At 45.8% G+C, this 25,093-nt stretch overlaps 1 protein-coding gene across 2 annotated transcripts in view; it reads right to left on the reverse strand.

The window, feature by feature from the left end:
• The window catches only part of WAPL (WAPL cohesin release factor), a 215,496-nt gene that overhangs the window by 27,865 nt on the left and 162,538 nt on the right, over positions 1-25,093 (reverse strand). The gene's annotated exons all lie outside the window — the stretch shown is intronic.

Genomic DNA, 25,093 nt, shown 5'->3' on the forward strand with positions numbered 1-25,093 from the left:
GGCTTTGTGGCAGAGTGGCCAGATGGAAGCCTCTCCTCAGTGCAAGACGCATGAAAGCCCGCATGGAGTTTGCTTATAAAAAACAAAACAAAACAAACAAAAAAACACACCTGAAGGACTCCAAGATGGTGAGAAATACGATTCTTTGGTCTGGTGAGACCAAGATAGAACTTTTTGGCCTTAAAGCCAAGCAGTACGTGTCAATAAAACCAGGCACTGTTCATCACCTGTCCAATACAGACCCAACAGTGAAGCATGGTGGTAAAGCATCATGCTGTGGGGGTGTTTTTCCAGCTGCAGGGACAGGACAACTGGTTGCAATCGATTGAAAGATGAATGTGGCCAAGTACAGGGATATCCTGGACGAAGACCTTCACCAGAGTGCTCGGGACCTCAGACTGGGTCAAAGGTTTACCTTCCAACAAGACAATGACCCTAAGAAAACAGCTAAAATAACGAAGTTGTGGCTTCACAACTCCGTGACTGTTCTTGAATGGCCCAGCCAGAGCCCTGACTTAAACCCAATTGAGCATTTCTGGAGAGACCTAAAAAATGGTTGTCCAACAAACGTTTACCATCCAACCTGACAGAACTAGAGGATCTGCAAGGAGGAATGGCAGAGGATCCCCAAATCCAGGTGTGGAAAAACTTGTTGCATCTTTCCCAAAAAGAATAATGGCTGTATTAGGTCAAAAGGGTGATTCTACTAAATACTGAGCAAAGGGTCTAAATACTTACGACCATATATTTCAGTTGTTCTTTTTTTAATAAATCTGCAAAAATGTCAATACTGTGTTTTCTGTCAATATGGGTTGCTGTGTGTACATTAAGGAGGAAAAAAAAATGAACTTAAATGATTTTAGCAAATGGCTGCAATATAACAGAGTGAAAAATGTAAGGGGGTCTGAATACTTCTCCGTCCCCACTATATATACACATGAATAGTACCATATATGCTGTATCTACACATACATAAAGTTTTCATGTTTAGTTGATCACTTTGAAGGGATCGGTTTACACCATGACATTTTATTGTTTATTTCTGTAAATCAATGCCAAAAAAACATCAAATCGACCAATTCAATGTTTTAAGAAAGGGGGGGGGGGGTCCTCCCACTACCACGAGTCTACACCAGTGTTTCATAACCCTTTTTCAGACAAGGCACACTTTAAAACTATGTATAATATTGGTGCACCCACAAATGTAGAGCATCCAATGTTAGAGGTGATTTATTCTTCCACAGCAAATACACCTTTGCACATTGTACTAGGGCTGCAACTAACAATTATTTTCATAATCATTTAGTTGGCCGATTATTGTTTCCATTAATCAGTTAATAACCTTAAAAAAAGTGTGTGTATAATTTAGTTAATATGTAAAGTTTTAAAAAAAAGGCAATTTTATTCTTAAATATTTCTATGCTGTGGTAAATTTAAATAACCAACTATATGGTTAGGGAGCAAAATATCTAATCCACTCTGAGAATAACAGACAGAAGAGATATACTGTATTTATTAGAGGTAATATATACTGTACAGACTATTAGAGGCAATATACTTTATAAACCGGTACTATTAGAAGAGATATACTGTATATACTATTAGAGGAGAGATACAATGTATATACTATTAGAAGAGATATACTGCATATACTATTAGAGGAGAGATATACTGCATATACTATTAGAGGAGAGATATACTGCATATACTATTAGAGGAGAGATATACTGCATATACTATTAGAGGAGAGATATACTGTATATACCATTTGAGGAATGATATAGTGTATATACTATTAGAGGGGATACAGTGTATATACTATTAGAGGAGATACAGTGTATATATTATTAGAGGAGAGATGCCGCAAACCAACCACGGGAACTGTTTAAACTGGTTAATCAATCAATGAATCCGGTGTGCCTAGAACCCCCAGAAAGCGAATCCCAGGATTACTGTGACAAACTGTCAGATTTTTTCATCGATAAAGTCAAAACCATCAGGGAAACAATTTGTCAGAAGAAAACATCCGACCTCAGCCAGCAAATACATAAAGAGGATGTCCGCACCAACATACCGCAACCGCCAAAATTTTCACTATCCCCAATTACCGTAGACACCGCAAAAAACATCATTAATAAACTGCGTGACAGTACCTCACCTATTGACATCATCCCCACAAAACTACTGAAAGAATGCTCCGACATCGTGGCTCCAACCATAACCCACCTCATAAACCGATCATTCCACGAAGGGATTGTTCCCAGCATCCTCAAACAAGGCATCGTCAAACCTCTACTCAAGAAACCAAACCTGGACCCTCAGGATCCAAACAACCGTAGGCCAATTACAAGCCTCAACACCATTTCTAAGATCATGGAGAAAGCTGTAGTACATCAGCTACAACTTCACCTGGATACTCACAAACTCCTGGACCCGCTGCAATCAGGCTTCCGCCCGGGTCATGGAACAGAAACAGCTCTCCTCAAGATTTGGGATGACGCCCTCGAAGCGGCAGATGACGGAGAGCCGTGTCTCCTCGTACTGCTAGACCTAAGTGCAGCGTTTGATACAGTAGATCACAATACTCTACTCGTCCGCCTCACAGAAGTAGCCGGAGTCCAAGACATAGATCTCCATTGGTTCGCGTCCTTCCTAGGAAATCGGTCACAGACAGTGAAACTAGGAAAATTCCTCTCCGAAACTCGGGCAGTCACCTGCGGAGTCCCTCAAGGCTCTCCGTTGTCACCCGTTCTCTTCAACATTTACATTCGCCCACTCCTTCAAATCATCAGATGCTCAGATCTCTGCTTCCACTCTTACGCTGACGACACGCAACTTTATTTCCGGATCAATGGAAAAAAAGATCACCAACAACAACTTGAAAACTGCCTCAAATCAATAGAGGACTGGATGACCACCAACTCCCTCCAGCTGAACCAATCAAAGACAGAGCTTCTTATCTTACACCCAAATCATAAGCCCGCAACCAAAACCTCCTGGTCTCCACCAACCGTCTTTGGGCAGACTATCTCCCCAAAGACCAAAGCCAAGAGTCTCGGGGTTATTTTAGACGCACAAATGTCAATGGATGCGCAAATAGGAGCAGTAGTCAGTCGATCTCACCATCTGCTGCGCATGCTTCGCAGACTCATCCCTTTTATCCCAAAGAATGACAAAGCAGTGGTAGTTGGAACAATCATTAATTCACGACTGGACTACGCAAACTCGCTTTACATAGGATTACCACAATATCAACTTGCGCGATTACAACTGATCCAAAACACGGCGGCAAGGCTGATAACAGGAAAAAAACCCTGGGAATCCATTTCTCCTTCACTGAGGAGCTTACATTGGCTAACCGTAAAAAATCGGATCACGTTCAAGACCCTTTGCCTCACCCACAAATGCGTGCATAGAGAAGCTCCGCAATACCTAATGGAGAAAATAAATCATTACACACCAAACCGCAGTCTTCGATCAGCCAACAAAAACCTCCTCCTCGTGCCCAAAGCCCGGTATAAATCCAAGGGGGATCGGAGATTCGCTGTCCAAGGGCCTCGGCTATGGAATGCTCTACCAATAAACATCCGCCTGGAAGAAAATCACCTGGCTTTTAGGAAAAAACTCAAGACCTTCCTCTTTTAGCAGATGATCAAAGCTTGCCACAGCGCCTAGAGGCGATTCAGTTCGCATTGTGCGCTATATAAGTATTTCATTCATTCATTCAGAGATATACTATTAAAGGGTCAATCTGGTAAATATCATCATACTCATTAACTTTAACCCCATTTTGTTACTGGCCGATTATGAAATTAATCGATTACTATTTTCATAACCAATTTCATAAGCGATTAGTTGTCGATTAATCGATTAGTTGTTTCAGCCCTAATTGGTACTGACTAGTATTCTAAGGTTTCTCTTCTCCCTCAGCTAATGTGGCCCCAGTGCTGATGGAGAGGGGCAAACAAGGATGTTGAGCAGGCACCCAACATTCTCCTTATCAACTGATGGGGTCACTTGTTGCTAGGACGCCAGTGGCTGGATGGTTGTAATGGTGCACAATGATAGTCTGTGACTTTGTGTAACTAAAAGGCAGGCTTTATCCATCTGCTAACTTGTATACAATGTTAGGGCATTTTGCCAAGGTACCCAAGAAGCTCAAGGGTACCCTGGTTGAAAAAGGTTGATCTACACATTGTGAGGTAGGGCAAACTAGGAGAGTTTAGGGAGGGTGGCCTGTACTGTACACCCAGATATGGAATTTATAGGTAAGCCTAAATGCCTCTGATCCAATTGTACAGCACAGGATATAGGCAGCTTATTCATACACCATTGGATGTCCACAAGCACAATACTTAAATACAAAGTTGGGCAACAACTAGCCAAAAGGAACTTTGCCAACAAGCACAAAAACAAAAGGGGTTAAAGTGGTTATAAAGCCTAAATTTTTTTGCCTGAATGCAGTCCTAGTATCAGGGTAAAAAAAAAATATATTTAAGCACCTGTATCCCCCCCTCACCCACCTTTTATTTACCTTAGGCCTCATTTGATCCTGTGCTGTGTCAGTCTGCAGCTCTTCTCTCATCTCACTTAGTCTCTCTGGCTTTGCTTTCAATTAAAGAGTAACAAGCGAGCGAGGGGAGAGAAGAGCTGCAGACAGCAAAGCAAGGGAGCAAGTGGCTATGGGGAAACTCAGCACAGGGGAGGAGAAAGGAGAGCTAATGGGGGGGCCCCAGAAGAGGAAGTTGAAGCGCGCTGCACAGAGTCGACAAGTAAAAACCTGTTATCCCTATTTTTTTTAAACAAAAACATTTGAAATCACTTTAAAGACCCAAGTTCAGAGTGCTGTAAGAGAACTGTGGGGCCAAAAAGCAGCATCAGAAGATTGGGCATCACCTGGTAAAACTTTGAAAAGTAAAAACAGAAGACCAAGTAGTGCCCTTACAGAGCTGGGTGACAGAGGCCTGCTGCATGAAGGCCAAGGATATTCCAACAGATCTGCCGGCGCGGGGGCACAACGGCACGTGAAGTTATTGTTTAAGAGCATAGCCTCTAGCAATCGAGTTCATTATCCACTGTGCAACGGTGGATTTTGAAAAGGGTACCCCCCCCTTGCTAGGTCCCGAGGAAAGAACATACATGGAATATTTTTGGCTAATGGAAGTAGTAGCTTTTATGTACACTCCAATGGCTCCAACTAGGGTGGCACCGATGCCAATACTAGTATCGGTGCAGATACCAAGCATTTGCATGGAGTACTTGTACAAATGCTCCGATGTTTGACCCGATACCTGGGAAGCCTCAGATGATATGTGCGGCGGTGGGTGAGTTACAAGCACTGACCTACCTGTAGAGCTTTTCTGATAGCCACTTCTCCTCCTCATCCTCCTGCGGCTGTCAGGGAGATAAGGTCTTTTAACTGCCCCCACTGCTGCACCAATTACCCCCCCCCCCCGTGCTCCCTGGATCCTGGATCTTTCAGGTTGGAAAACTGAGAAAGGAGCCGGTAAATCTGTCATTTACTGGCTCCTTCCTTTTCCAAATGCATAGAGTCAATGACTGTCCATTCATGACTGAGCATTCTAAACTATGTTTTTGATGCTTCAATTTATAAATGGTGAGGAGACGCTGCCTCCTGTCCATTCATCTACAGTGCAGCTTCAATAGTGCCACTGTCGCATTATAGATATATATATATATATACACAAATATAAAAAGTATCGATATTTGGTTTCGACGAGTACTTGAAAAAAGTAATGGTACTTGTACGGTCTTAAAAAAGTGGTATTGGTGCAATACTAGCTCTAACAACATCCAGGAAATCTAGAGAGACTATCTTTGGATGCTTAGGAGCAGGGCAAAAATGCTGAAAAATTTCCTCATTAAGATCTGAAACCACCTTTGAAAAAAAGGATAATTTTTGGTGTAAATACAACTTAGTTGTGAGGTATGAGGAAAGGTACTTTACAGAAGAGTAGACATATCTGACAGATGTGATGACCACCAAAAAGGCTACTCTGCCATTGGCGCCTGCTGTTGTCCATAACAGCCAGTGAGGCGGGGCTGAGCTACTTTCAGGACAATTGCTTTCCTTATTATGAAGGCCACTGTGGCACAGCTGAGTTCAAAGATGTTGATGGGGAGTTTGTTTCTACTCTTGACTAAGTTCCCTGATTGACCAAAGATTGAAAGATGTGTCTTGCTGCCCGAGATACGGTGTACCATCATCTCACATTGCAACTGCCATGCCATCATCTTGCTATTCTGAGTAATCTGCTTGTTCTGTTCTCAGCCATTGTTAGTGGTATTTCCGATTGCTGACCGTGGAAGCTATTTGTGCGGTGTCGCCACACACTGGGGATAGCTGATCTGTTAGCGTCTGATGCATGGAGAAAGACACAGATGATTTACTATTAAGGCTGCAATTTGATCTCTATCTGGTAAGCGCATCCACTTCTCGGTGACGGGCACTGGTTTGCAGTTTGGTGTGGATTCACCATGGTGTCCTTATAAGAACATATCTAGGAGGACTATTTCTCAGCTTTGGCTTTTTTCAAGTTGTTTTTTATTATTTATGCTTTTTTTGCTTAATCAATTTGTGCGAGACCAATGTTATTTATTTATGTATCATACACTTATTAATTTATCTGTGTGCATATTAAGTATTCATGAATTTTACATTGATTTGGTTGGTTTAATAGGGGTTGTGGCGCAGCTTTCAAAATTTCTTTAAAGATGTCTCCACAACCTGACAGATTTTTGTCTGTCGTAAGAAATTTACAAATGTACAGAAGTTAGGACTAGCCAACTCTTCGAGATGGAGCAGTGGCCCACCAGGACAAGGACATTCTTATTTAGGTAGATAGGTGCATGTATAGATCCAGGGGAAAATGTCTGCATTTTCCTTTCTGACAGAATGTTCAGTTGGACAATTCCTAAGAGAAATTGCGTGAAGGGTACTACCTCAAAGGAGGCCACAATTAGACCCAGAATTCTCATTGCAAACCACACTATGGTATTTTTGGGGATTTCAGTTAACCACTTGACATCTGCGATATGGCCGAATGACGGCCACAGTGCGGATGTGAATTCCTGGGAGGCCATCATATAACAGTCTCCCCTGTGCACGCTCCCTGCGTGCGCCCTACAGGGCGCGCTGTGATCACCGAGTCTCGGGTGATCACTGATCTGAGTAAGGGGCCGGTCCAGGTCACTTACCATATGATCAGCTGTCAGTAAATGACAGCTGATCACATGATCAAAACAAAAGCTTGGTGATCGTTTTTTTTTCTCCTCACACTGACAGCAGAGAAAAAAAAAAAAAAAGTCCGCTCACTGGTTCACCTTAAAGGGATATCGGTCCTGAAAAGGAAGAGGCAATTATGCCTCATAATTGCCACCTTTCAGTGCCCACAAGTGGCACCTATCAATGCCCACCAGTGGTGCCAATCACTGCCACCTAGAAGCGCTGCCTATCAGTGTAACCAGTGCCCATCACTGCCACCTATCGGTGCCCATCACTTGCTGCTTCATCAGCGTACATCAATGACGGACAAAAATTACCAGTTTTAAAATTTTATAACAAAATAATTTGTTTTTTTAACCACTTGGGATCCGCGCTATTGCAAAATGACGGCAATAGCGCGGACCCACATTTTCGGGACTACGTCTATTGACGTAGTCCCGGTTACGAGCGGCCTGCGCGCCCCCTGAGGGGCGCGCGCGGCGCGCTCTGTGATCGGCGAGTCCGTGAGACTCGCCTGATCACCGATCCGTGTAAGGGGTCGATCCCGACCCCTTATCACGTGATCAGCTGTCAGCCAATGACAGCTGATCATGTGATAAAACGGAGCCGGTAATCGGCTAGTATTCCTCCTCGCGCTGACAGCGCGAGGAGAAAAAAAAAAGCCGATCGCCGGCGGCCGTGTTCGGGACATCAGTCCCGATCACGGCCAGCAATTTAAAAGGACACCTGCCCCCTGCCAGTGCCCACCTGCCACCCGCAGTGCCATCCTGAAATAAAGTAAGTGCCCCCCTGTCAGTGCCACCCAGCAGTGCCCATAGTGCCCACAGTACCACCCAGCAGTGCCCACAGTGCCACCCAGCAGTGCCCACAGTGCCACCCAGCAGTGCCCACAGTGCCACCCAGCAGTGCCCACAGTGCCACCCACAGTGCCACCCAGCAGTGCCACCCACAGTGCCACCCAAAATCTGCCTCAGGTGCTGCACCCCAGTGCCGCCCATCAGTGCCCAGCAGTGCCGCCCATCAGTGCCCAGCAGTGCCGCCCATCAGTGCCACCTATCAGAGCCACCTATCAGTGCCACCTATCAGTGCCCATCAGTGCCATCTATCTGTGGTACCTATCAGTGCCCATCCGTGCCACCCATCCGTGCCATCTTATCTGTGCCCATCTTTGCCCATCAGTGCCGCCTTATCTGTGCCCATCGGTGCCGCCTTATCTGTGCCTATTAGTGCCGCCTTAACTATGCCTATCAGTGCCCACCAGTGCAGCCTATCAGTGCCCACCAGTGCAGCCCATCAGTGCCCACCAATGCAGCCCATCAGTGCCCACCAATGCAGCCCATCAGTGCCCACCAATGCAGCCCATCAGTGCCCACCAATGCAGCCCATCAGTGCCCACCAATGCAGCCTATCAGTGCCGCCTAATCAGCGCACTTCAATGAAGGAGAAAAATGACCCGTTTGCAAAATTTTATAACAAACTATTAAAACATGATTTTTTTTTTTTTGCATCTTTTTTTGTTTGTTTAGCAAAAAATAAAACTCCGAGCTGTAACTAAATACCACCAAAAGAAAGCTCTATTTGTGGGAAAAAAATGATAAAAATTTCATTTGGGTACAGTGTTGTATGACCGCGTAATTGTCACTCAAAGTGCATCAGCGCTGAAAGCTGAAAATTGGTCTGGGACTGAGGGGGGTTTAAGTGCCCAGTAAGCAAGTGGTTAAATTATATATTAATTATAAAATAAAAAAAAAGCACAGGTGATCAAATACCACCAAAAGAAAGCTCTATTTGGGGGGGGGAATGATAAAAAATGTAATTTGGGTACAGTGTTGTATGACCGCAAAATTGTCAAAGTGCATCAGCACCGAAAATCAGAAAATCGGTCTGGATAGGAGGGGGGTTTAAGTGCCCAGTACAAGCGGTTAAACAGCATGAGCATTCAGAGAATGATTTTTATTTTCTGGAAAAAATAGGATTTTTTTTCTACGGCTTACCCTGTAAATCCCTTTCTTGGAGTACATCACGGGACACAGTTCAGCCATTACTATTTGGGTTACACGCCACCTACTGGTGAATTGACACTGGAGGGTCAAACAAGAAGTCCTTCCCTATATAAATCCTCCTACAGAGTAAGTACCTCAGTTTTGTAGCAAGCAATAAACCTCCCAGACAAGAGGAACCTCTGTGTCCCATGATGTACTCCAAGAAAAGGATTTTACAGGTAAGCTGTAGGAAAAATAGGATTTTGTTGTAATCACCGTAAAATCCTTTTCTCTGTAATTCACAGACTGACAGCACCCGCCCCTCCTATTTCTCTCTACTTTATACTGCTTGTTGACGTACTGAAGCTGCAAGGCAGGCTGTGGGGTTCTTACCTAAGGGACCGCCCCCTAGAACTAGAAAGTTCTAGTTTTTATATTACATGTTAACATGTTATGCCTAGTCCTCTCCTGAAGGTGGCGTAACAACCCAGTGGTCTAAGAGAGGAGCTGTGTCAGTTGGGGAATTAGAGAAAAGGATTTTACAGTGAGTACAAAAAATCCTATTTTTCACTTACATTCACCAACTGACACAGCTCCTCTCTTAGACCATTGGGACGTCCCCAAGCAGTGCCAAAACGAAGGGTGGGAAACCAGCATAAAACTTCACCCACGATGGCATGTGGTAACTAGTATAAAATTTTACCCACAAAAATGACTGTGTGGGAATAAACTTTTTACCCACAAAAAAAACAGGGTGCTCCTCAACTGAGAGGCACTACCTTCAAACCGCAACAGAACTGCGCTAACAAATGCAACAGTGCATTTACTTAAAAGTACTGCGTTTTTACCCAAAAACAGGAAAAAAAGTGCAATTATACAGCCTCCTGCAAAACTATGCGGCCAAAACAGGCATCAGCCGATGCACTGACATCTACCTTGTAGAATTTTGTGTTAACAGACGACCAAATCGCCACTTTACACACTTGATGTCGGAAGGCCCAAGACGTTCAACTGCCCTTGTGGAGTGGGCTGTGACCGGAAAGGGAGGCACCTTCCACTTCAAGGTGTAGGACTGTAGTACAATCTGTCTGATCCACCTGGAAATGGCTGCCGTCGAGACCGCCATGCCTTTTTTTTAGGACCAGCCACCGAAACAAGCAAGGAGTCTGACTTCCGAAAGGGAGCCGTAGCAGACAAATACACCCTCAGAGACCGAACCACGTCCAGGGCATGAAAGGCCAATCTCCTTAGGATGTGTCGGCTTAGGACACAGAGATGGTAACACAATGTCTTCATTGATGTGGAACGCCAAAACCACCTTCGGCAGAAAAGAAGGTTGTGGACGGAACACCACCTTATCCTTGTGGATAACCAGATAGGGCAACTTGCAAGACAAGGCCACCAGTTTCGAAACCCTCCTGGCCCAAGTAATGGCCACTAGAAAGACCACTTTCTAGCAAAGTCAATAGAGGTATCTCTTTGATAATTACAAATTAGACCAGGTTCAGATCCCACGGGGGTAACGGTGGATGCACCAGAGGAACTACATGTCGGACCCCTTGAATAAAAGTTCTCACTATAGAGTGAGACGCCAGAGGTCGCTGAAAAAAAAGACAGCCAAAGCTGATATTTGTCCTTTAATGTTGCTTAAAGCCAATTTCTGGTCTCCTCCTTGCTGTAGAAACAGCAGGATCCTGGATATAGAAAAAGAGCGTGGACGTCATCCTTTCTCCTCACACATTGAGATGTAGGCCTTCCAGGTACGATGATATATCTTCCGAGAAGATTTCCGTGCTCTCAGCATAGTTGGGATCACAGAGTCCGAATGACCCCGGTTCCTCAACACCTGCCTCTCAATAGCAATGCCGTTAAAACCAGCAATGGTAAAGCAGGATGGAGAATCGGACCTTGAGACAGAAGGTCCTTTTGTAACGGCAGTCGCCAAGGAGAGTCCACCACCACCAGGGGGCAATCAGTATTACTGGGATCCCCTCGGCCCCCACTCTGCGGAGCAGACGTGGCAACAGTTTTAGCAGAGAAAAGGCATAGATCAGCTGGTACTGATCCCACTGAGCCACCAGCGCGTCTGCCCACGGATCTCTTGACCTGGACACCAATCTCGGCACCTTCCGATTGAGATGGGAGGCCAGAAGAGGAATACTGACCCTACCCCGTCTGCCACCTGATGGGGACTTAGGACAGTGATGGTCCCATCCTCCTAACTGCTGCTGGCTGAGGGGCTCTTTCCCGCAGGACTCACCACCCTGACTGGTTCTACACTGTCCAGCTAGTAGTGCATGTGTCTGCTCCCAGATGCATAGGAGACCACACACTGCGCTGTGCAGAGCTGCTCTAAATGGCGCTGAAACTGACCAAAAATGTGTTCAGGCTTCAAGAAAATGCCCGAGCGTCCAGTATAAAGGACATAAACACAGGGAAAATGGCCTAACTGCAGGGAATGGTCAGAGAGCATGCTGCTCCTTGCCCCACCAAAGATGGCCGCTGAGCACAGTATACCATGAGGGACAGTGAACAAAACAGGCAGATAAATGCCGGTGAACAGCGCTACAGTGATCAACAGAGATAGCCTCCAGACACCTCCAGGGAGAGACCTACACACATGCAGAGTACAGCTAGCGCAGTCCCCCCCAGATGAGAGCCCCACCAGAGAGCCCCTGTATATGGCACACACACCGCTCAGTACCCCATACAGGGAAGGGGGGGGGACAGGGAGAGAAGAGAGGGAGGTGAGGGACCCCCGAAATCGACCTCCCAAGGAATGCCCAGCTGCTCAGCCCTACCGCGGCAGGGAGCGTTGTACTTACCAGTCCTGAAGAGCGGGTGGCAACGCCCGCTTGTCGAGCGCACGGGACAGGCAGGCCCGGGGCCCTCTGCAAACATTTGCCTAAGCAAGCTTGTGCTATTCAAGCAAGCGTCTATGCAAATATGTGCCTATGCAAGCATTATGAAACCTATATACTATGCTGCATCTGCACAACTGCACCTGGCCCCATACTAATTTCAGTCATGATTAGACAAGTACAAGGCATCCAATGCAGCCTCTATGCTGCTTCAACAGCCTAAAACTCAGCTCCTGCAGATCAAATGCATGCTCTTCTGGAGACATCTCCTTAAAGTGCACCTATGTCCATGTTGTTTCAAACATATACTTATGCCATGTGTATCTATGCAAAACATGTGTTTAAGCAACATGTATACTATACTGCACCTACCCAACTGCACTTGGCCCCATGCTAGTTTTGCAAGATTAGCAAAGCACATATACATCCCATGCAGCTTTTTTTTTTTTCGGCTTCAGAGCAGCCTAAAGGTAAGCTCCTGCAGACCAGATCCATGTTATTCTGGAGACAGTTTACAGTGCAATGATACCCGTATAGGGCTGTATCAACGTACAGTTGAGATGCATCAAGGATAGACCCATGTACTCTAGGTACAGGGATGCCTGTAAACCAGATTTATTGAATACCCAGCCAAAGACCTGAAGCAGTTGAATTATCTTTTGGACATCTGCTGAGAGTTGTAAGGGAGATGAATCCTTCCGAAGGTTGTCCAGATAGCCCATTATCTGGATGCCCCAAGTTATAAGAAGGGCAAGCAAGGGTGCCAAGATTTTTGTTAACACCCTGGGTGCAGGACATGTTGAAAAAGCAATGTGATGAACTGGAAGTGATAGTCTCTCACTGCAATGCATAGAAATCACAGATGAGGTGAGTAAAAGGGAACATGAGGATGGTCATCTTGTATGTCTACAGATGTGTTCTCATTGTCTCAGGCAATTACTGACCCCATAAAATGGCGGTACTGGTAAAATGACTCCCCTGTGACAAGAGGTGGTTCAGGACTTTGTGAAATCTGACTGGTCCTGGTTGGTTTTTTGTTAATTTAAAGAAAAAAACAAAACAAAAGAAAAAAAACTGAGGCAATACAGTTTTGCACTCAATTTTGTAATCCTTTGAAACAACCTGGTTTAATCCCCAGTTCTGGGACCCAGAGAACTGGAAACCGCAACAGACATCTCCACACTCAAGAGTAGAAGCAGAGAGGAGGGCATTGGAGGGGGCTTGTTTTGCCTTTGTGGGCCAAGCCCTGTGCCAAAAAGGAGGGATATAGTTAGGTTTTGAAGTTAATGTTAATGAATATCAAGTGTGAAAGTGCTCTGCATTTAGAGGAGCTAGGAGTTCCTAAAGGGAAGAACTGTTACCTTCCACAGATGAAGTAAAACTTTCCCACCTGTCATCTTTTTGATGAATTGGTCAAGTGACTCATCAAAAGGGACATTATCCTTAAAAAGGCATATGTATGAGGCAGCTTCTTCTGTCCAAGCCTTTAGCCATAGGATTCTGCACATATGAACGGAAATTGGAGTCATTCTGGATATTTGTCTCAGGGCACTTGCACAGAAAAGAAGAACAGAAAGCAGTTGTTCTAATTGCTCTGAAAACAAAGGATCCTTAAAAACAGGATACTCGTTATTTGTCCTATCCATTTAGCTGCAGTCTGATTGTAGGCCTGGGCCTGCCAGGTTAAAAAGTTTTTAGGAGCACTTCAGATTTTCTTTCAGCAGAATCTTCCAAAAAGGCTGAATATCTAACAGGTACAAGTGAGAGGTTTGTTTAGGACAGGGATGGCAGGGTAAATCACAGGAATAGCAAATATTAGTGCAAGCTCCTTTTTCTACTGGAAAGAGTTCAGGAAAGATTTTGGGCTGTGTAAAAATCCTTTCAGGTTTGATACGCTATTTACACACTGCTCATTCTATTTGTTCATCAACAGTGAATGTTTTGCAAGATTTGGTAGGATTCTTTTTTTTTTTAACTTTAGAATTTTTATTATGTTTCCAAGATAACAATAAGCAAAAACAGGATTACAAAAAAGAGAAAAAGAAAAAAAGACAGTAAACCGTACAGTGTCTCGTAAACCATCTATACAACCTTGCATATAAACATCCGTAAACAGCAGTTGCGGTAATTAAGATAAGCACATTGCAGACACTAAGTTGCCAAGGAGAAACCCATAGCATGCAGAGTCCTGCCTACATTCAAGCTTGTTCAAAGTGGCCTCGTGCCCCCTGGTCACCATTAACTGTTGCATCACTGACGGCCATGGTGCGTAAGATTGCCAATAATTCCTAAAAGATAGCGGAAGAAAAGAAAAGGGAGAAAAAAAAAAGGGGGGGGGGGGCGGTGAAGGGGGGGGGGGGGGTGTAAGAGGGGGAACCAGCTAGGACTGAAAGAGGAAAAACATTGAGGTAGGAGGGAGTGGAAAAAGCCCAGATAAGCCTTCGAACGGATTGGGGGTGGGTTAACCACCAGCTACCCTCTCCGTCCCGGTGAAGCCAACAACAGGGGAAGGCACCATTATATTCCAGATCTATAGCTATGTCCAGATAGACAGTGCTGTACGCACTACCCACATGGAAAGCGCCAGTTGGGAAGATTCCCATTTGTAGTGTATCACTGTCTCCTAAGATTGCATCCGCGTAAGATATCTCTGGGAAAGTTTAAAAGTCCGCCACTCTCCCCAGACTGCAGAGAAGCGATCAATCCTATCCTGCGCTGTATGAATCAGCTCCTCCATCGCTTCTATACGATTAATGCGAAGAAACCAGCTTTTAATCGAGGGAGGGGACACAGATCTCCAAAGTACCGGAATACAAAGCCTAGCAGCGTTGATCATGTGTATCGCCAAAGATTTACAATATTTCTTCTGGGGAATATGCGATAAGTGTAATAAATATTGTGCAGGGGTGAACTCCAAAGCCAAGGGTGAAACCTCTGAAATTACCTTATGCACCTCTCTCCAGTAGGGTTGAATCAAGGGACAACCCCACCAGATATGAAGAAGGGTACCTAACTCCCGTCCACATCTCCAACATTGATCAGGGACCGTCGGGAAGATCTTATGAAGCAAGTCCGGGGTTCTATACCATCTCATCTTCAATTTATAACCACTCTCCTGCGTGTGTACATTTTGGGACCCCTTATGAATATATAGATGTATACGGTCCCACTCTTTATCCCTTATCTCCCGATCCAGCACAGACCCCCAGAAGACCCGATCCGGACTCCTGCTTGTGTGCTGAGTTTTAAACAGAGGCATACAAAGCCGAGATCACGTGATTCTGGGGAGTCCTGCTGGAGCATAGAGCTTCAAAAACAGTAGGCTCTGACAGGTATCCCGTTCTCCTCCCTGGGTCATCTAAGAAGTGTTTCAGCTGTACGTAGGGCCAATACGGGAACGTCTTGGTGTCAGATAGCTTAGCCAAGTCTTGGTGACTCAAGAATCTGCCCCTCCTAAAAAACTGTTTCGCCACCATCTCCGTAGACGGCCATTCTTGAGCTAAGAAGCTAGCGGACAGGCCTGGTGGGAAGTCAGGATTACCCCTAATAGGAGTAATCGGACTCTCTGTGTGTGAAAGCGCCATTGCTTTTGCAAACCCTGGTGAATTCCTGTAGGGTCGCCCCAACAAGAGGGTGTACCGAGAGTTGGTGCCCCGTGGGCCGCTTAGTGCTCCAAGGAAGTGCTTGCAGATCATGACCGACAATGAGCTTTTCAAGCTCTGTCCAGTCCTTGCAACGCGTGTGTATCTTCCAGTCCACTACTCTGGCCATGTGTACTGCCCAATAATAACGTTTAAGGTCGGGTAGGCCAATCCCACCCTTAGCTTTAGGTAGAACCAGGGTTTCCCACCCGATGCGAGGCGATTTAGAGCCCCAGAGGAAGGATCTACACAGTCTTTTAAAAGTTGTAAAAAAGGCCGGAGGGAGACGTATGGGGATTGTTTGCATTTTATAGAGAAGTCGTGGAAGCACTGTCATTTTGAGAGCAGCCGCTCGCCCAAACCACGATAAAGTCGGGACATCCCACTTCTGTAAGTCCTGTTGAATAGATTTAAGCTCGGGGAGAAAATTCCTCTCGTAAAGGGAACTCCGCTTGCCAGGCAACTGAATGCCTAGGTATGTAATAGCATCTGAGCTCCATTTAAAAGGAAAGTTGGCTTGGCATTGTTGGGCAAGACCATGTGGCAGGGAAACATTCAGCGCAAACGATTTAGAGTAATTAAGTTTTAGGTTGGCTATACGTTTGAATTGCTCCAGGAGTGGCATTAGATTTGGCAGGGACGTTAATGGGGATGTGAGAAAAAGCAGGATATCATCCTCAAAAGCCGCGACTTTGTATTCCTTATGGCGCACTGTTATACCCTTGATGTCCGGATGAAGCCTAATGCAGCGCAAAAGGGGTTCCAGGGTGAGGACGTACAGAAGAGGATAGAGGGGGCACCCTTGTCTAATGCCATTTCGGATGGGGAAGGCGTCCGACAGGTGACCATTTACCTTGACCCTGGCCCTGGGGTTAGAATATAAAGCCCCAATAAAGGTACACATATTGCTGACCAGGCCCAGGGCCGGGAGCACTGCTTGTAAGTAGTCCCAGGCCACCCTGTCGAACGCCTTCTCCGCATCCATGGCTAGAAAAAAACCTTCCTGTTGGGAGGAGGTCAGCCAATGGTGGAGATTTAAGGCCTTAATCGTGTTGTTCCTCGCTTCCCTCCCCCGCACGAAGCCTACTTGATCCTTCCCCACCCAGGCAGGGACGTAAAATGCCAGACGGTTCGCAATGATCTTCGCAAACAGCTTCAGATCCACGTTTAAAAGCGAGATCGGGCGATAATTCTTAACGTCGGTGGGGTCCTTGCCGTCTTTGGGTAACACTGTAATATACGCTTCTAAAAGCTTATCTGGGGGTTGGGGGGCCTTAGCCAGTGAGTTAAAGGCTTGAAGAAATCGTGGTACCAATAAAGCCCCGTAGATTTTGTAGTACTGTACTGAGAAGCCGTCTGGACCCGGGCTTTTACCCGGCTTCATCGACTTCAAGGCCGCCTCCCATTCCTCAGAAGACAAGGGGGCTTCCAGGCCAACACGCTCGTCAACCGACAACGCTTTGGGGCTATATTTGCCCAGAAATTCCCCAATCAATCGCGAGCGAGCCCCATCCTCCGCGTGGGTACGACCGCCTTCATCTAAATTATATAACTTACTATAGTAATGAAGAAATTGCTGCGCAATATCTTCATTTTTTGAGAAGGAGCGTCCGGCATCGTCTGACAGATGATGAACCGTCGTGGCAAGAGTACGCTTTTGTAAACAGCGAGCTAGTAGTTTTCCAGGTTTATTGCCCTGCTCGTAGAACAACTTTTGTGATAGCATATGGCGTTTACGCGCCCGCCGAAACAATTCCTCCACCAATTGGGCCCGGACATCTGCCAATCGCTGCGCCACTTGAATGGCTTTAGTACGTTTGTGCTGTAATTCTAGTTTAGTAATCTCTTGTATAAGACTCGTTATCAGTTCCTGCCTTTCCCTCTTCTTCCTAGCTGCGATTGCCAGAAGGTGTCCCCGAATCACGCACTTGTGTGCCTCCCATTGCATCATAGGAGACACATCCGGCGTATCATTCGTGGCAAAGTAGTCCCTTATGGCCTGTTCTATGCGGGTGGAGTCCGCGGGGTCTGACAGGGTGGACGCATCTAGCCTCCACATTCTGGTCAGCCTCTCCCTCTGTGGGAATTGCAAAGTCAGTGTGATGGGATGATGATCTGAGAGTGTCATAGCTTCTATAGATGCGTCAGTTAGATGGGACAAATCTGTCTGTCGTATGAAAAGGTAGTCCAGCCTCGAGTATAGATTGTGGGGATGCGAAAAGAAGGTGTAGTCCTTCTCACTAGGGTGGAGCGTACGCCAGGTGTCATGAAGCGCAAGAGAAGCAAGTTGGAGTTTGACTTGCCGTAGCGCCGAATAAGGAAGCGAAGACGTTCCCGACGAAGTATCCAGCAAGGGATCCAGCGCTAGGTTGAAATCCCCTTTCTAGAAATAAGGAGGCCAGTTTGGAAAGTAGTGAGTTTCAATAGAAAGGTTTTCAAAAATGGGATTCTGTTAGTATTGGGACAGTACACATTCGCCAAAGTTACATGTTTGTCCTTCCAGGTCCCTTTCAAAAAGAGGTACCTGCCCTCCGGGTCAACTAGTTGATCAGTCAGAACAAACGGGAGAGATTTGGCTAGTAAGATGGAGACACCCTTAGCCTTGGAGTCAGGGGAGGTTGCGTGAAATACCGTCGGAAAATGCTTGTCCGACAAGCGGGGAATTGAGCCAGTTTTGAAATGTGTTTCTTGAAAAAAGAGGATTTGTGCCCTATGTCTGTGGGCTTCTGCCAGAACACTGCTCCGTTTTTCCGGCACATTGAGACCTTTAGTGTTCAGGGAGAAAACTTTAAGCGATAGAGGAGCTGAGACATGCTTCACAGATGACATGATCGATGGCAGAGACAAGGTGTGGGCAAAAGACAGTGGTCACAACACTAACTTGATATACGCCTTAGTCCACGCCCCGCAGCAACGGGACGGAGAGGGTGAGTCTGGAGAAGAGGAAAAAAGGAGGAGCAACAAAGAAAGAGAAGGTGGAAATGAGAGGGAGGGAACTGAAGAAAAGGAGGGTGGTGAGGGAGAGAAGAGGAGAACAACAAACAAAACAAAACAAAAAAAAAAAAAAAAAAAAGAAGGGGGGGGGAGGGGGGGGTAGGGGAACCGCTATCTATTAATCCTCAGTGGGAATCCCAGCCGTTGCCGGGGTCACCACTGAATGTACTGTATGTATCCTGGGGGTGTCCCAGGTGAAAATCAACCAGAGGTGGGTATAGGCCTGCTACCCCACCTAGTCGCCCTACAATAACGAAAAAAAAAAGGAGAACGGAACAACCAATTCCGAGTATGTTCAAGATGGGAACCTGCCTTCTTGATGTGAGAACGAAGCCGAGCAATAGAGGGAGACACACAGCTAACCCCACCCAGGTGACTACCTATCTAGCTCGAATAATATGGGAAGAACCCCCTTTCTAAAGGGTTAGATCTGTTGGGGAACCATCCACCCCACATATCGCCCCTTGACTATGCTCCCAAGGGACCCTGATCCGGCCCGTACCCCTATTATAGAGCGAAAGAGTACTGCAGGCAGCCGAAAAATAAGGTAACATTCTGCACCCCAAAACCAACCTATAACTTATACCCATTATGAGGCAAACAGTAGGCTTCACGTCAGATGGATCAATTTATAGGGTCCTCTACCCGATGACCTTGGCCACTAAGGAGCAGCGAAGCAGAATCTTCCGCGTCTCCAGCCGCTGCAGAGACTGCGATGCCTCCGGTCCAATTGCCAGAGACTGAAAGGGCGGGTCAGAGGAGCGAAGCGCCCCATACTGCAGCGATGCTTCCATGTAGCCAAGAGCAGCTAAGGTAGTACCGAAAGTGCCCGGGCAAAACGTCCAGGCATCCTCACCCAACAAATTTTTAGGCCCCAACATTAAACATGTGAAAATGACCATCAAACATTACATTTATAAGCCAAACAGTAACTATCCCCTATCGGGGAACATCAGCATGTTTAAAAGAAGCACCCAATCAGATATTGAACCAAAGCAATTAATGCAACTATCCCAAGCAGCAGGCGTATAAGGACAGAGACAGTCACTGAGGTTGGAGTCAGTTAATGCGCCTTGCGGAGTGTGGCGATCAAAGGCATCAGTCCCAGCAACAGAAGCTAAGGGTAAGACTGTAGGGAGAAAGTAATAGGGCATACGTCCCGTAGTAGGCAAGGTAGCCCATACACTCAACTGGAGGAGCAGTGCTAAGGCCCCCAGTCCGCCGAGGGGGCACACATTGGCATGTAAGGAGAGTGTTCAATAGCAGCAGTGAGCAATCCATGTGAAGTTAAATTTAGACCCCAACCAGAGAGAAGTTGTCCCCTTTAATTTCCTTAAGAGCAAAACCAAAAGTCAGGGGCTCTGTCCGGCCATGCTAGGCGAAAAGTCCCATAGTTGCCCTAATAAACACAATGCAATATGGCAGTTCTCGGCCCCAAGCCTGGGGAAAATACTTACAGTCTGCTTCTGCTGCGGTCGCATTCCATGTAAGTTGTGCCACTTCGCCAGTTTACTGTCAGGATAGGCTGCTTGAGAGGATACCACCCAGAGGGCCCTCTGGGATGGCCATGTATAGGTGCAAGTTCACAAATCAGGATAACAACCAAAGGGGTGGCAAGACACTACTCACCCACCCAAGTAACTAGTCACTGGTCGGTTCTGCGACGAACAGATGAGGGGGAAGCCCGTGGACTATCTTCCGTTTCCATGTCACCTCGACTCCTAGGCGGAGAGGTAGTAGAATTCCTCCTTCTCCTTGGCCGGTGCCTATGTGATCGTGGCGTAGAGTCAGGCTGGGTAGGAATCCAGGGATCTGGTCGCAAGAAGGCACTGTACCAGTCAGGTACCTCAACATATGGAATGTCCAGGGTATCACAAAAGGGTCTCAAATCAGCCGGGACTCTCAAGTGCGCCGTGCGGTTTCCAGCAGAGGCCTGCAGGCAAAATGGAAACTTCCATCTGTAGGGAATACGGTGGTCTCGTAAAACTTGTAGCAGGGGTCTAAGGTCGCGTCTGTGCTGTAGCGTGATGGCAGATAGGTCTTGGAACAGTTGGATACGCGCCCCTTCATACTCCAGGCGGTCATGATTGCGCGCGAGCCTCAGAATTTCTTCTTTTTGAGTAAAGCTGACCAGGCAGCACACCGCATCCCTGGGGGGGTCAGTATCCCTGCCCCTGGGCCTTAAAGCTCTGTGACATCGCTCCATCTCCACCGGTGCATCTGGAGGTCTACCCAACAGCGTGTTAAAAATAGCCCAAATTGCAGTTTGTAGTTGGGGACCTTCCACCGTTTCCGGGATGCCGCGTACCCTAAGATAGCGCCTTCGCCCCCTGTTATCCAGGTCCTCCATGTGTCTATGCATATCCAGGAGATGCTGGCCGTGTACACTGGAGACCTGCTGCACCTGTTGAATGGCTGCCCCATGTGTCATGGCTGCGGCCTCCACCCACTCCACTCTGGATGCAACTGCCCTAATATCTGCTCTGAGGTCTGATATGGCAGCAAACAGGGTGTTCTTTATGTCTGTGGCCACCAAATGTAAGTCTGCCAGATTCAGAGGGGGAGGGACGTGCGAACGGTGCGTGCCTGACACCGCGGAGGCTCCCTGGAGATCCGATGGGGTTGCGGATGTACTGTGGTCCGAGGCCTGAGATGCGGCCTGCACATCCGCCGCTTGGGAGCGAAACATCGCCGGGATGTTGCGGCTAAGCTGCGTGGACGAATCCTGCGCCGACCGGGAGACAGAGGAGCTTCTCCCAGCCATCGTTCCTGACAGAAAGGGGTATTCTTCCCGCTGATTAAGGCGAAATAGGAGGTCTGGATGGCGGAACTCTCGTTCTAAGCTGCCATCTTCCTCCGCTGCTAGGCCACGCCCCCTTTTGTAGGATTCTTGGTACCCAAAGGGGCATGTCGAGAGGAAGGACTTTTATAATACCAAGGCTTTTGCAGTGAGAGGCAACAAGATTTTCAACTTTTTGTGTGAAGCACCCTCTTCAATATATGGCAAAGAAAAATAATCTTCGGCAGCTGCCCCCAACACTGCCTCAATATCCTCTTCATTCCCTGTGATTCAGCACCCTTTTAGACTGGCATGTCCGTTTGAGTAGACGAGGCTGGGATTTCTGAGCCTTGGACAAAGAGTTGTTAAGGCCATAATCTGTCTGAGGAGTTGACATATGCAGAAAATTATTCTTTTGTCAAGTAGGCCACTTGTTATGTGCCTGAAATACAGCTAAAATTGGAAGCAGAGACCAAAGCTGGGGCTTTTTCCTGTGAAAGCAATGCATGACTGTCACAGAGTTTGAGTGAATATTTTTCAGTTTAGCATTGGCTCTGGTCACATAGGTACAGGCTTTTATGAAGTTGTTTAGTAGCCAAGGCAAAAAAATAAAAAAAAAAAACAAAAAAAAAAAAACCACCAAACACACCAAAAGTGCCTAAACTAAAGTTTAGAAGCTGTAGTGTACATGACGTCTAAGGGTTTTCTCCTGTGGGGTACTCACAGAGTTGAGTGCAGGAGATCAAATGTGTTTGGAAGGAGTACACAAAAATCCAGGTGTAGACCATCCTGCAACAAATTATTATGGCGAAAGGGAGACAGGAAACGCCAGAGTATCTTATTAGGCTCAGAAAAATATATCATCATTTTACAAAAAAACATAAAACAAACTATGCTCTTCTATGACACTTGAACTTGAAGAAGATGCATCCCCCTCACAATACAAGACATCACAAAACAATTAACAGCGCGCGCTCTCTCTAATATATATATATATATATATATATATATATATATATATATATATATATATATATATATATATATATATATACACACACACACACATACACACACATTATCTATATATCTCTCGAGCTAGATCTATATATCTATACACACCCACACACATTTAGGTTAACCCCAACAAGCTTCTAGCTAGAGGTCGACCGATATGGGTTTTTCTCTGGCCGATGCCGATATTTAGAAATCGCGGCGGCCAATGGCCGCTATATGATGCCGATTTTTTTGGGCCGATATGTTAGGCCGATTTTTTTATTGATTTTTTCCTTTTTTCCCCCCTTTCATCTCATAAAATCTAAGTTGACACCTTTCACACTGGGCGTTTTTCAGGCCATTTTGGGCTAAAAATAGCTCCTGTAAATTGCCTTCAAAACGGCTCCCCTGCAGTCTGTGTGAAAGCCCGAGTGCTTTCACAATGAGGAGATGCGCTGGCAGGACGTTAAAAAAAAAAAAAAAAAAAAAAAAAAAAATCCTGCAAGCAGCATCTTTGCAGCGGTGTAAACCGCTCCTCCACCACTCCTGCCCATTGAAATGAATGGTCACCACTGATGAAGCACATGCAATGCGATTTTTCAGCAGTGCTTGACTGCCCCGCTAGCAGCCAAATAGCAGGGCTAAAATTATGGTAAATCGCTGCTAAAACTTGCAGCGTTTTACCGCCAACGCCTGCCCGATCCAGTGTGAAAGCAGCCTTAATAAGTGATGCAGAAAAATTTACACATTTATTAAACAAAACAAACCTCCAATCAGTTCACTTGTATGTATAATTAAGATAAAAAAAAAAAAAAACTATTTATTAAATACACAAAAACAGGTAGCTAACTTGCGTTTGAAAGACCTCTTTGCAAATACCGCGTCACATAAAATATTGCAACAACCGTTATTTTATTCCCTAGGTTCTCTGCTAAAAAAATATATATAATTTTGGGGCTTTTGAGTGATTTTCTAGCAGAAAATACTGGATTTTTACTTGTAAGCAACAAGTGTCAGAAAAGATTTAGTCTTTAAATGGTTAAACTAAGAACGTCTACACAGGGGGTTCAGCCCATTGAAGAAGAAACATTGTATCACTTTGATCTTTTCTTGGCAGCCTGCCCAGAGAGGAGGAAAGTCCTTCACTGATGTCTTCAGGTAACTTACATTGACTTCTATTACAGAAGTCTTTTGCAAGTCACGCTGAACATCTAATCAGCTTTTTTATCAGCACAATCGGCCGATACCGATTAATTAAAAAAATGCCAAGCATCGGTTGACCTCTACATCGGTTGACCTCTACATCGGTTGACCTCTACATCGGTTGACCTCTACATCGGTTGACCTCTACATCGGTTGACCTCTACATCGGTTGACCTCTACATCGGTTGACCTCTACATCGGTTGACCTCTACATCGGTTGACCTCTACATCGGTTGACCTCTACATCGGTTGACCTCTACATCGGTTGACCTCTACATCGGTTGACCTCTACATCGGTTGACCTCTACATCGGTTGACCTCTACATCTAGCATTCAAAACTGTATGGATTTCGGAAAAAAAAAGCTTAGCACACATTCCTGTGGCACCCCTGCACTAAGGTACAGTGTTAAGTTGCAACTGCCAACTTTTACCCTCTGCTGCCCATCAGCTCTAGGAGGAAGAGGCGTTAATGTGCATTACCTGTGGTGTGACAATTCTCAGGTGGAATTCTCATTCCACCTGAGAATTCATCTGAGACGGAGTTCTCAGTGGTTGAATTTTAGTGCCAATTTTGAAAAGTTTACACTGAGGTAAATAAATTCCACAAATATCCCCAGTTTTACACAGTAACAGATATAGCATGAATCTGTATTTACAGTCAAACATCATTGACAAGTAATAAACTCCAGGTTTTACCCATCATGGTAGGGATTTCCCCGAAGGGGTCTATAGGGACTGGGATAAATGGTGATAGACCATGGCCCTGGATCTGTATAGCACAGTAGCCAACTCAAAATGTTGCAGAGTGCCAAGGTGAGCGCATCATGCAGGATCCAGTGCCTGAAGCAACATTAGAGGCTGTCACCACAATGTGCGGTCTGGCTCCCAATGTTGCACCAACCTGGATACATGGTTTCTGTGCAGGTAATGAGCGTTGATTGAACAATTGGAAGATAAAACCAGAAAAACAAACTAGCAGATTTCCCTGGGAAGGAGAAGAGGACAATCACCTGTCCTACAGCAAAAAACACGAGGACTCATGGAGTAGGGTAGTGTTATAGGGATGGCTCCCTAGTAGAGGGGGCAATCACCTGTTGGTATGAGCCTATAACCTATGGTGTATGAATAAGTTACTTGTACTGTGTTAGGGAAAAGAAAAAGGAAAAAACTAAATAAATAAAAAAAACGCCAACACGCAACAGTGTATGGCCAGCTTAAAATATTTACACACTCAACATTTCATTGCCAATATGTCCTTGCTATACAATACCCTGTAAGAAAATATATCCTGTTCTATTTGTATTGTTTCCTTCATGTAAAATCCCTGGTGTTCCTGTCAGTCACTCTGCTTCTCTATTAAAAGCGGACCACAAGCATGAGACCACAGTAT

This window comes from Lithobates pipiens, unplaced genomic scaffold (genome assembly GCF_037356315.1).
Source record: "Lithobates pipiens isolate NorthernLeopardFrog02 unplaced genomic scaffold, aLitPip1_a1.2 Scaffold_25, whole genome shotgun sequence".
Classification (NCBI taxonomy): domain Eukaryota; kingdom Metazoa; phylum Chordata; class Amphibia; order Anura; family Ranidae; genus Lithobates; species Lithobates pipiens.